This window comes from Symphalangus syndactylus, chromosome 9, assembly GCF_028878055.3.
Source record: "Symphalangus syndactylus isolate Jambi chromosome 9, NHGRI_mSymSyn1-v2.1_pri, whole genome shotgun sequence".
In the NCBI taxonomy this organism is placed as follows: domain Eukaryota; kingdom Metazoa; phylum Chordata; class Mammalia; order Primates; family Hylobatidae; genus Symphalangus; species Symphalangus syndactylus.
This window is the reverse complement of record NC_072431.2, coordinates 16896772-16909290: the sequence shown is the minus strand read 5'-3', so window position 1 is coordinate 16909290 and position 12519 is coordinate 16896772. Positions and strand designations below refer to the sequence as shown.

The following is a 12519-nucleotide window of genomic DNA, read 5'->3' as shown; positions in this document are numbered from 1 at the left end:
GCATTTATCCATTGTGTTACAAACAATACAGTTGCATTCTTTTAGTTATTTTTAAATATACAGTTATCATTGATTATAGTTACCCTATTTTACTGTCAAATATTAGGTCTTATTCATTCTTCCTAACTCTTTTTTTTTGTACCTATTAACCATCCCACTTCCCCCCAGCCCTCAACTACCCTTTCCGGCTTCTGATAGCCATACTTCTAATCCCTGTGTCCATGAGTTCAATTGTTTTGATTTTTAGATTCCACAAATAAGTGAGAACATGCGATGATCTCTTTCTGTGCTTGGATTGTTTCAGTTACCATAATGATCTCTCCAGTTCCATCCATGTTATTGCAAATGACAGGATCTCATTTTTTTATGATTGAATAGTACTCCACTGTGTATACCTGTGCCACATTTTCTTTATCCAGTGATCTGTTGAACACTTAGGGTGCTTCCAAATATTGGCTATTGTGAACAGTGCTGCAACAAACATGGGGGTGCAGATATCTCTTCAATATACCGATTTCCTTTCTTTGGAGTATATACCCAGTAGTGGGATTGCTGGATTATATGGTAGCTCTATTTTTAGTTTTCTGAGGAACCTCCAAAATTTTCTCCATAGTGATTGTACTAACTTACATTCTCACCAACAGATGGGCAATTTGCAAGTATTTTCTCCCATATTGTCTCTTCACTTTGTTGATTGTTTCCTGTGCTGCGCAGATTTTTAACTTGATGTGATCCCATTTGTCCATTTTTGCTTTGGTTGCCTGTGCTTGTGGGATATTGCTCCAGAAATGTTCACCCTTTTTCCACATGCTCGCCAGCATTTGTTATTACCTGTCTTTTAGGTAAAAGCCATTTTAAGTGGAGTGAGACAATAATCTAATTGTGGTTTTGATTTGCATTTCTTTGATGATCAGTGATATTGAACACCTTTTCATATGCCTGTTTGCCATTTGTATGTCATCTTTTGAGAAATGTCTATTCAATTCTTTAGCCGTTTTTTTTTTTTTTTTTTAAATCAGATGATTAGATTTTTTCCAGTGGAGTTATTTGAGCTCCTTATATATCCTGGTTATTAATTCCTTGTCAGATGGATAGTTTGCAAATATTTTCTCCCATTCTGTGGGTTGTCTCTTCTCTTTATCGATTGTTTCCTTTGCTGTGCAGAAGATTTTTAACTTGATGTGATCCCATTTGTCCATTTTTGCTTTGTTTGCATGTGCTTGTGGGATATTGCTCAAGAAATTTTTTTTTCTTTTTTTGTTTTTTTAATTATACTTTAAGTTCTAGGGTACATGTGCACAATGTGCAGGTTTGTTACATAATTATACATGTGCCATGATGGTTTGCTGCACCCATCAACTCGTCATTTACGTTAGGTATTTCTCCTAATGCTACCCCTCCCCCAGCTTCCCACCCCCTGACAGGCCCCCATGTGTGATGTTCCCTGCCTATGTCCAGGTGTTCTCAGTTTTCAGTTCCCATCTATGAGTGAGAACATGTGGTGTTTGGTTTCCTGTCCTTGTGATAATTTGCTGAGAATGATGGCTTCCAGCTTCATCCATGTCCCTACAAAGGACATGAACTCATCCTTTTTTATGGCTGCATAGTATTCCATGGTGTATATGTGCCACATTTTCTTAATCCAGTCTATTATTGATGGGTATTTGGGTTCATTCCAATCTTTGCTATTGTGAGTAGTGCTGCAATAAACATACCTGTGCATGTGTCTTTATAGCAGCATGATTTATAATCCTTTGTGTATATACCCAGCAAGGGGATTGCTGGGTCAAATGTTATTTCTAGTTCTAGATCCTTGAGGAATTGCCACACTGTCTTCCACAATGGTCGAACTAATTTACACTCCCAACAAGTGTAAAAGTGTTCCTATTTCTCCACATCCTCTCCAGCATCTGTTGTTTTCTGACTCTTTAATGATCGCCATTCTAAATTGTGTGAGATGGTATCTCATTGTGGTTTTGATTTGCATTTCTCTGATGACCAGTGATGATGAGCATTTTTTCAGTGTCTGTGGGCTGCATGAATGTCTTCTTTTGAGAAGTGTCTGTTAATATCCTTTGCCCACTTTTTCATGGGGTTGTTTTTTTCTTGTAAATTTGTTAAAGTTCTTTGTAGATTCTGGATATCAGCCCTTTGTCAGATGGGTAGATTAGAAAAATTTTCTCCCATTCTGCAGGTTGCCTGTTCACTCTGATGGTAGTTTCTGTTGCTGTGCAGAAGCTCTTTAGTTTAATCAGATCCTATTTGTCAATTTTGGCTTTTGTTGCCATTGCTTTTGGTGTTTTAGTCATGAAGTCCTTGCCCATGCCTATGTCTGGAATGGTATTGCGTAGGTTTTCTTCTAGGGTTTTTATTGTTTTAGGTCTAACATGTAAGTCTTTAATCCATCTTGAATTAATTTTTGTATAAGGTATAAGGAAGGGATCCAGTTTCAGCTTTCTACATATGGCTAGCCAGTTTTCCCAGCACCATTTATTAAATAGGGAATCCTTTCCTCATTGCTAGTTTTTGTCAGGTTTGTCAAAGACCAAATGGTTGTAGATGTGTGATGTTGTTTCTGAGGACTCTGTTCTGTTCCATTGGTCTATATATCTGTTTTGGTACCAGTACCATGCTGTTTTGGTTACTGTAGCCTTGTAGTGTAGTTTGAAGTCAGGTAGCGTGATGCTTCCAGCTTTGTTCTTTTTGCTTAGGATTGTCTTGGCAATGTGGGCTCTTTTTTGGTTCCATATGAACTTTAAAGTAGTTTTTTTCCAATTCCGTGAAGAAAGTCAGTGGTAGCTTGATGCGGATAGCATTAAATCTATAAATTACCTTGGGCAGTATGGCCATTTTCATGATATTGATTATTTCTATCCATGAGCATAGAATGTTCTTCCATTTGTTTGTGTCCTCTTTTATTTAGTTGAGCAGTGGTTTGTAGTTCTCCTTGAAGAGGTCCTTCACATCTCTTGTAAGTTGTATTCCTAGGTATTTTATTCTCTTTGTAGCAATTATGAATGGGAGTTCACTCATGATTTGGCTCTCTGTCTGTTATTGGTGTATAGGAATACTTTTGATTTTTGAACATTGATTTTGTATCCTGAGAATTTGCTTAATTTGCTTATCAGCTTAAGGAGATTTTGGACTGAGATGATGGGGTTTTCTAAATATACAATCCTGTCATCTGCAAACTTTGACTTCCACTTTTCATAATTGAATACCTTTTATTTATTTTCTTGCCTGATTGCCCTGGCCAGAACTTCCAACACTGTGTTAAATAGGAGTGGTGAGAGAGGGCATCCTTTTGTTGTGCCGGTTTTCGAAGGGAATGCTTCCAGTTTTTTCCCATTTACTATGATATTGGCTGTGGGTCTGTCATAAATAGCCCTTATTATTTTGAGATACATTCCATCAATATCTAGTTTATTGTGAGTTTTTAGCATGAAGCGCTGTTGAATTTTGTCGAAGGCCTTTTCTGCATCTAATGAGATAATCATGTGGTTTTTGTCATTGGTTCTGTTTATGTGATGGATTATGTTTACTGATTTGCATACGTTGAGCCAGCCTTGCATCCCAGGGATGAAGCCGACTTGATCTTGGTGGATTAGCTTTTTAATGTGCTGCTGGATTCGGTTTGCCAGTATTTTTTGAGGATTTTCGCATCAGTGTTGATCAGGGATATTGGTCTAAAATTCTCTTTTTTTGTTGTGTCTCTGCCAGGCTTTGGTATCAGGATGATGCTTGCCTCATAAAATGAGTTAGGGAGGATTCCTTCTTTTTCTATTAATTGGAATAGTTTCAGAAGGAATGGTACTATCTCCTCTTTGTACCTCTGGTAGAATTCGGATGTGATCCATCTGGTCCTGGACTTTTGTGTTTGGTAGGCTATTAATTATTACCTCAATTTCAGAGCCTGTTATTGGTCTATTCAGAGATTCAAGCTCTTCCTGGTTTAGTCTTGGGAGGGTGTATGTGTCCAGGAATTTATCCATTTCTTCTAGTTTTTCTAGTTTATTTGCATAGAGGTGTTTATAGTATTCTCTGATGGTAGTTTGTATTTCTGTGGGATCGGTGGTGATATCCTCTTTATCATTTTTTATTGGGTCTATTTGATTCTTCTCTCTTTTATTCTTCATTAGTCTTGCTAGCAGTCTATCAATTTTGTTGATCTTTTCAAAAAACCAGCTCCTGGATTCATTGATTTTTTGAAGAGTTTTTTTGTGTCCCTATCTCTTTCAGTTCTGCTCTGATCTTAATTATTTCTTGCCTTCTGGTAGCTTTTGAATGTGTTTGCTCTTACTTCTCTAGTTCTTTTAATTGTGATGTTAGGATGTCAATTTTAGCTCTTTCCTGCTTTCTCTTGTGGGCATTTAGTGCTATAAATTTCCGCCTACACACTGCATTAAATGTGTCCCAGAGATTCTGTTACGTTGTATCTTTGCTCTCATTGGTTTCAAAGAACATCTTTATTTCTGCCTTCATTTCATTATTTACCTAGTAGTCATTTAGGAGCAGGTTGTTCAGCATTTATGTAGTTGTGCAGTTTTGAGTGAGTTTCTTAACCTTGAGTTCTAATTTGGTTGCACTGTGGTCTGAGAGACAGTTTGTTGTGATTTCTGTTCTTTTACATCTGCTAAGGAGTGCTTTACTTCCAATTATGTGGTCAATTTTAGAATAAGTGCAATGTGGTGCTGAGAAGAATATATATTCTGTTGATTTGGGGTGAAGAGTTCTGTAGATGTCTATTAGGTCCACTTGGTGCAGAGCTGCATTCAGGTCCTGGATATCCTTTTCTTTCCTGGTTAACCTTCTCTCTCATTGATCAGTCTAATATTGACAGTGGGCTGTTAAGTTCTCCCCTTACTATTGTGTGGGAGTCTATGTCTCTTTGTACGTCTCTAAGGACTTGCTTTATGAATCTGGGTGTTTCTGTATTGGGTGCCTATATATTTAGGATAGTTAGCTCTCCTTGTTGAATTGATCCCTTTACCATTATGTAATGGCCTTTTTTGTTTCTCCCTCTCTCTCTCTCTTTTTTTTTTTTTTTTGGCTCTCGCTCAGCCTGAAGTGCAGTGGCACAATTTCGGCCCAATGCAAGCTCCGCCTTCCCCGGGTTCACGCCATTCTCCTCCCTCAGCCTCTCGATTAGCTGGGACTACAGGCGCCCACCCCCACGCCCAGCTAATTTTTTGTATTTTTAGTAGCGTCCAGGTTACACCATGTTAGCCAGGATGGTCTCAATCTCCTGACCTTGTGATCTGCCCACCTTGGCCTTTCAAAGTGCTCTTTGTCTCTTTTGATTTTTGTTGGTTTAAAGTCTGTTTTATCAGAGACTAGGATTTCAGTGCCTGCTTTTTTTTGCTTTCCATTTGCTTGGTAGATCTTCCTCCTTCCCTTTGTTTTGAGCTATGTGTGTCTCTGCATGTGAGATGGGTCTCCTGAATACAGCACACTGATGGGTCTTGACCCTATCCAATTTGCCAGTCTGTGTCCTTTAATTGGGGCATTTAGCCCATTTACATTTAAGATTAATATTGTTATGTGTGAATATGATCCTGTCATTATGATGTTAGCTGGCTAATTTGCCCATTAATTGATGCAGTTTCTTCATAGCATTGGTGGTCTTTACAATTTGGCATGTTTTTGCAGTGGCTAATACTAGTTGTTCCTTTCTGTTTAGTTCTTCCTTCAGGAGCTCTTGTAAGGCAAGCCTGGTGGTGACAAAATCTCTCAGCATTTGGTTGTCTGTAAAGGATTTTATTTCTCCTTCACTTATGAAGCTTAGTTTGGCTGGATATGAAATTCTGGGTTGAAAATTCTTTTCTAAGAATGTTGAATATTGACCCCCACTCTCTTCTAGCTTGTAGGGTTTCTGCCGAGAGATCAGCAGTTAGTCTGATGGGCTTCCCTTTGTGGGTAACCTGACCTTTCTCTCTGGTTGCCCTTAACATTTTTTCCTTTATTTCAACCTTAGTGAATCTGATAATTACGTGTCTTGGGGTTGCTCTTCTCAAGCAGTATCTTTGTGGTGTTCTCTGTGTTTTCTGAATTTGAATGTTGTCCTGCCTTGCTAGGTTGGGGAAGTTCTCCTGGATAATATCCTGCAGAGTGTTTTCCAACTTGGTTTCATTCTCCCCATCACTTTCAGGTACACCAATCAAATGTAGATTTGGTCTTTTCACATAGTCCCATATTTCTTGGAGGCTTTGTTTGTTTCTTTTTACTCTTTTTTCTCTAAACTTCTCCCCTTGCTTTATTTCATTAATTTGATCTTCTACCACTGATACCCTTTCTTCCACTTGATTGAATCAGCTACCGAAGCTTGTGCATGCGTCATGACATTCTTGTGCCATGGTTTTCAGCTCCATCAGGTCATTTAAGGTCTTCTCTACACTGTTTATTCTAGTTAATTGTTCGTGTAACCTTTTTTCAAGATTTTTAGCTTCCTTGCCATGGGTTAGAACATGCTCCTTTAGCTTGGAGAAGTTTGTTACTACTGACCTTCTGAAGCCTACTTCTGTCAACTTGTCAAAGTCATTCTCCATCCAGCTTTGTTCCATTGCTGCTGAGGAGCTGCGATCCTTTGGAGGAGAAGAGGCACTCTGGTTTTTAGAATTTTCAGCTTTTCTGCTCTGGTTTCTCCCCATCTTTATGTATTTATCTGCCTTTGGTCTTTGACGTTCTTGACCTACAGTTGGGGTTTTGGTGTAGGTGTCCTTTTTGTTGATGTTAAAACTATTCCTTTCTGTTTCTTAGTTTTTCATCTAACAGTCAGGTCCCTCAGCTGCAGGTCTGCTGGAGTTTGCTGGAGGTCCACTCCAGACCCTGTTTGCCTGCGTATCACCAGTGGAGGCTGCAGAACAGTAAATATTGTAGAACAGCAAATATTGCTGTCTGATCCTTTTTCTGGAAGCTTCGTGCCAGAGGGGCATCCAGCTGTATGAGGTGTCTGCCGGCCCCACTGTGGGGTATCTTCCAGTTAGGCTACATGATTGTCAGGGACCTACTTGAGGAGGCAGTCTGTCCATTCGCAGAGCTCAAGAGCTCAAACGCCGCTCTGGGAGAACCACTGCTGTCTTTGGAGGTATCAGACAGGGACATTTAAGTCTGCAGAAGTTGTCCGCTGCCATTTGTTCAGCTATGCCCTGCCCACAAAGGTGGAGTGTATAGACGCAGTAGGCCTTCTGAGCTGCGGTGGGTGCTGCCCAGTTCAAGTTTCCTGGCTGCTTTGTTTACCTACTTAAGCCTCAGTAATGGCGGATGCCCCTCTGCCAGCCAAGCTACAGCCTCACAGGTCGATCTCAGACTGCTGGGCTAGCAGTGAGCCATGCTCTGTGGGCATGTCACCTGCCGAGCCAGGCATGGGAGAAAATCTCCTGGTCTGCCGGTTGCTAAGACCGTGGGAAAAGCACAGTATTTGGGCTGGAATGTCCCATTTTTCCATGTACAGTCTGTTACTGCTTCCCTTGGCTAGGAAAGGGAAATCCTCCCGACCCCTTGCGCTTCCCGGGTGAGGTGACACCCTGCCCTGCTTTGGCTCACCCACCGTGGGCTGCACCCACTGTCTAACCAATCCCAATGAGATGAACTAGGTGCCTCAGTTGGAAATGCAGAAATCAGCAGTCTTCTACGTGGATCATGCTTGAATCTGCAGACTGGAGCTGTTCCTATTTGGCTATCTTGGAATGGAAACCAGGAAATTTTTGCTTAGAGCAATGTCCTGGAGATTTTCCCTTGTATTTTCTGTAGTAGTTTCATAATCTGAAGCCTTAGATTTAAGTCTTTCATCCATTTTGATTTGATTTTTGTATATGGCAAGGGTTAGTTGTCTAGTTTTATTCTTCTGCATATGGAAATCCAGTTTTCCCAGCACCATTTATTGAAGAGACTGTCTTTTCCCCAGTGTATGTTCTTGGCACTTTTGTTAAAAATTAGTTCACTGTAGGTGTGTGGATTTGTTTCTGGGTTTTCTATTCTGTTCCATTGGTCTATGTGTTTTTATGTCAGAACCATGCTGTTTTGTTACTCTGGCTCTGTAGTATAACTTAAAGTGAGGTAAAGAGATTCCTCCAATTTTGTTCTTTTTGCTTAGGGTAACTTTGGCTCTTCTGAATCTCTTCTGGTTCCATATACATTTGGGGATTGTTTTTTCTATTTCTGTGAAGAATGTCATTGGTATTTTGATAGAGATTGCATTGAATCTGTATATTGCTTTGGGTAGCACCTACATTTCTACAATATTGACTCTTCCAATCCATGAACATGAACTGTCTTTTCATTTTTTTGGTGTTCTCTTTAATTTCTTTCATCAGTGTTTTATACTTTTCATTATAGAGATCTTGTATTTCTTTGGTTAAATTAATCTCTTGGTATTTAATTTCATCTGTAGCTGTGATAAATGGGAGTGTTTTCTAAAATTTCTTTTTCAGATTTTTCACTGTTGTCATATAGAAATGCTATTGATTTTTGTATGTTGATTTTGTATCCTGCAACCTTACTGAATTTGTTTATCAATTCTAACAGTTTTTTTGTGTGTATGTGGAATCTTCAGGTTTTTCCAAATATATGATCATATCATCTGCAAACAAGGATAAGTTGACTTCTTCCATTCCAGTTTGGATGCCCTTTCTTTCTTTTCTTTCTTCCTTCCTTCCTTCCTTCCTTCCTTCCTTCCTTCCTTCCTTCCTTCCTTTCTTTCTTTCTTTCTTTCTTTCTTTCTTTCTTTCTTTCTTTCTTTCTTTCTTTCTTTCTTTCTTTCTTTCTTTTGTCAGATTGCTCTGGCTAGGACTTCCAGTACTATATTGAATAACAGCGGTGCAAGTGGGCATCCTTGTTGTTTTCCAGATCTTAGAGGAAAGGCTTTCAGTTTTTCCCCATTCAGTATGATGTTTGTTGTGGGTCTCTCATATGTGGCTTTTATTATGTTAATGTACATTCCTTGTATACCCAATTTTTTGAGTGTTTTTATCATGAAGTGATGTTAAATTTCATCAAATGCATTTTCAGCATCTATTGAAATGATCATATGGTTTTTGTCCTTCACTCCGTTGACGTGATGTATCACATTGATTGATTTGCATATGTTGAATCATCCTTGCATCCCAGGGATAAATCCCACTTAGTCATGATGCATGATCTTTTTAACGTATTATTTAACTCATTTGCTAGTATTTTGTTGAGGATTTTTGCATCAATATGCATCAGAGATATTGGCCTACAGTTTTCTTTTTTTGATGTGTCTTTGTCTTGTTTTGGTATTATAATACTGGCCTTGTAGAATGTGTTTGGAAGTCTTCCCTCTCCTTCTGTTTTCCGGAATAGTTTGAGTAGGATTGGTATTTGTTGTTCTTTAAATATTTGTTAGAATTCAGCAGTGAAGCCATCAGGTCCAAGGCTTTTCTTTACTGGGATACTTTTTATTATGGCTTCGATCTCATTTCTTGCTCTTGGTCTGTTCAGGTTTTGGATTTCTTCCTGGCTCAATCTCGGTAGATTGTTTGTGTCTAGGAATGTGTCCATTTCTTCTAGACTTGTCAACTTATTGGCATATAGTTGCTCATAGTAGCCACTAATAATCCTTTGAATTTCTGTCATATTGTTTATAGTATCTCTTTTCATCTTTGAGTTTACTTATTTGGATTTTCTCTCCTTTTTTCTTAGTCTGGCTTTTGTTATATTGATCTCTTGTATTTTTTTTCGTTTCAAATTTATTCATTTCTGCTCTGATCTTTATTGTTTCTTCTACTAATTTGGGGTTTGGTTTGCTCTTTCTTTTCTAGTTCTTTAAGATGCATTGTTAGGTTGTTTGTTTGAGGTTTTTCTTCTCTTTTGCTGTAGGCTCTTATTGCTGTAAGCTTTCCTCTTAGTACTACTTTTGCTATATCCTGTAGTCATGTTGTGTTTCCATTATCGTTTGTTTCAATAAGTTTTTCAGTTTTCTTCTTAATTTCTTCACCGACCCATGGTCATTCAGGAGCGTATTGTTTAATTTTGATGTGTTTGTGTAGTTTCCAGAATTCCTCTTGTTATTAATTTCTAGTTTTCTTCTATTGTGGTTAGAGAAGATGTTTGATATTATTTCAGTTTTTTTAATGTTTTAAGACTTGTTTTGTGACCTAACATATGATCTATCCATGAGAATACTCCATGTGCTGAAGAAAAGAATGTGCATTCTGCGGCCATTGGATGAAATGTTCTATAACTATCTAGTAGATCCATTTGGTCTATAGTTCAGATTCAGTCTGAAGTTTCTTTGTTGATTTTCTTTATGGAAAATATGTTCATCTCTGAAAGTGGGATGTTGATATATCCAGCTATTATTGTATTGGAGCCTGTATCTCTCTTTAGCTCTAATAGTACTTGCCATATATATATATGGGTGCTCAAATGTTGAGTGCATATATATTTAAAATTGCTGTATCCTCTAGCAGAATTGACCACTTTATCATTATATAATGACCTTCTTTGTCTTTCCTTAGAGTTTTTGTCTTGAAATTTGTTTTGTCTTATATAAGCATAGCTACTCCTGCCCTTTCTGTATAATTTAAATGACAAATTTAACAATTAAAAATATAAACATTTTGAGAAATTAATTTGGTGAGAATATCAATAAAATTCGAGATGTGATTAAAGGATAGGATCTTTATCTGCTTTATAACTATTTTATGAAATTATAGAGTGGCAGTAATTAATATAGTATGCCACTTCCTGATGAATAAATTGTTCAATCCCATTGCTTCAAAACAAATTTCAAAATTACAGAGTTTAATAAAAGTAAAAAGAAACAAACCAGTAGAAATTACACATAAATATGCAATTGTGGGGAATATGTTAGGATTTTCAAGGATAATGTCAAATGAAGAAATAATATAGGATTACATAAATTTAAATAAACATTTAATGTAGTTAAATACGCTGCAAATATTTATTTTACAAGAACATTTAGCATTTATTTCTTGAGCATGAATGAGTGAATTTTTTATGTTTCTACCATGTAGTTTGGAAAAATCCCTATTCCTGGGTGATTTCTAATTTATTTGGAATGAAAATAATAGATGGTCACACAACTCTTGACCGTGCATCCTCTTTTTCTTCAGATACACTTCTGAAGTTTCTACTTTCATTTCTTTTCTCCTGTATTCTTCTTTCTCCAGTGTCAGCTTACAAAATCACATGCCCAAAACAAGCCGAACTCAGATGTCAGCAGCTCCATGAAACATTCTTTCTCCCATAGCCAAAATAATCTGCCCCACCTTTGAATCCTTATAGATCATACTTAGTTATTACATTTTAATCTTAATAATTTTATATTAAATTTAATTGAAAATGTAAAGGATAATTTAGTAGAGGATATCTCTACTGTATCGTGGCAGTTAGGGCTATGCCATATTCATTTTCTTGGGTCATAATTTGTGTCCTCAGTAAGACACACTGTGATTTGATTGCATTCTGACCAAATATTTTGTTACTGGCTATAAAAGACAGAGACACAGTTTAATATGTAGATCATGTGTCTCCTGAAAATAAATGCCACATAATACGTGTCACAAAATTTTCAAGTAAATTTTTAAAAATGTGATAGGTGAAGTAAGTTATCATACAGCTCATTATGGAATAGACATGGCAATGTAAAAAAATCTGCACTAAGTCAGTATTTTATCATATTTGGAGAATTTAGTTTCAACAAAACTATCTGCTAAATTAAATTAATGTTGATTAGAAATGCCTTGATATTATGGTTATTTATTTTTAAGTGCGTTTTGATTTTATAATTGTATTATATATGCATGAAGTGTAATACTCAATTTCATATTTGTACGCAAACATCATTCGGCAATCTAAGTCAATATCAGGAGTCTAATAAGACTTTTTCTTCTAAAACATTTTGTATATTACTCAAAGTTGTGAAATATTGGTACATACTGCCTAATATTATTTGGGTCAGAGGCAGAAGAAATCAGAGTAGTAAGAAATGTCATTTTGGATGATAGCTGCGTCATGATTGCAACATAATAAGTAATGATTTTTTTATTCATCCATTATGACAACTATCCATTTGTCAAATAACCTAGAAAGAACTTTTTCCAGATCTTAAATCAGTATGTGTCCTTATTAGTTTGTAAATATTCTAATTTTAAAATAGATAAATTAAGGAATGGTTTTTAACATTTTCCTCAGTGATGGGTTTAGTACTTTATTTCTTTAATCCCCCGTGTATCTTCCTATTGTCCTAATTTGCAGCACCCCGTTTTATAGCCTGTGTAATTATTATGTGAAGTGTTTTACATATTTATATTGAAATCTTGTATTCAAATGGCAAGATATTTCAAAAATTTTTTGAACATAGATGCTTCTATTGGCTCATTGAAACTTTTACTTTTTTTTTTTACTTATATTCTCTTATATTCTTTACTTGTATTCCAAACAGGTGAAAGTGGTCATTTCATGTATCTGTTACCACTTTTACTTAAAAGTAAAATTTGGTCAAAATGGGAGAAATTAAAAACACTCAATTCTTTA

The 12519-nt window shown here is 36.8% G+C and overlaps 1 protein-coding gene across 7 annotated transcripts in view; it reads left to right on the top strand.

Annotated features, from left to right (window-relative positions):
• Positions 1-12519, top strand: part of MIPOL1 (mirror-image polydactyly 1) — a 381774-nt gene that overhangs the window by 168445 nt on the left and 200810 nt on the right. The gene's annotated exons all lie outside the window — the stretch shown is intronic.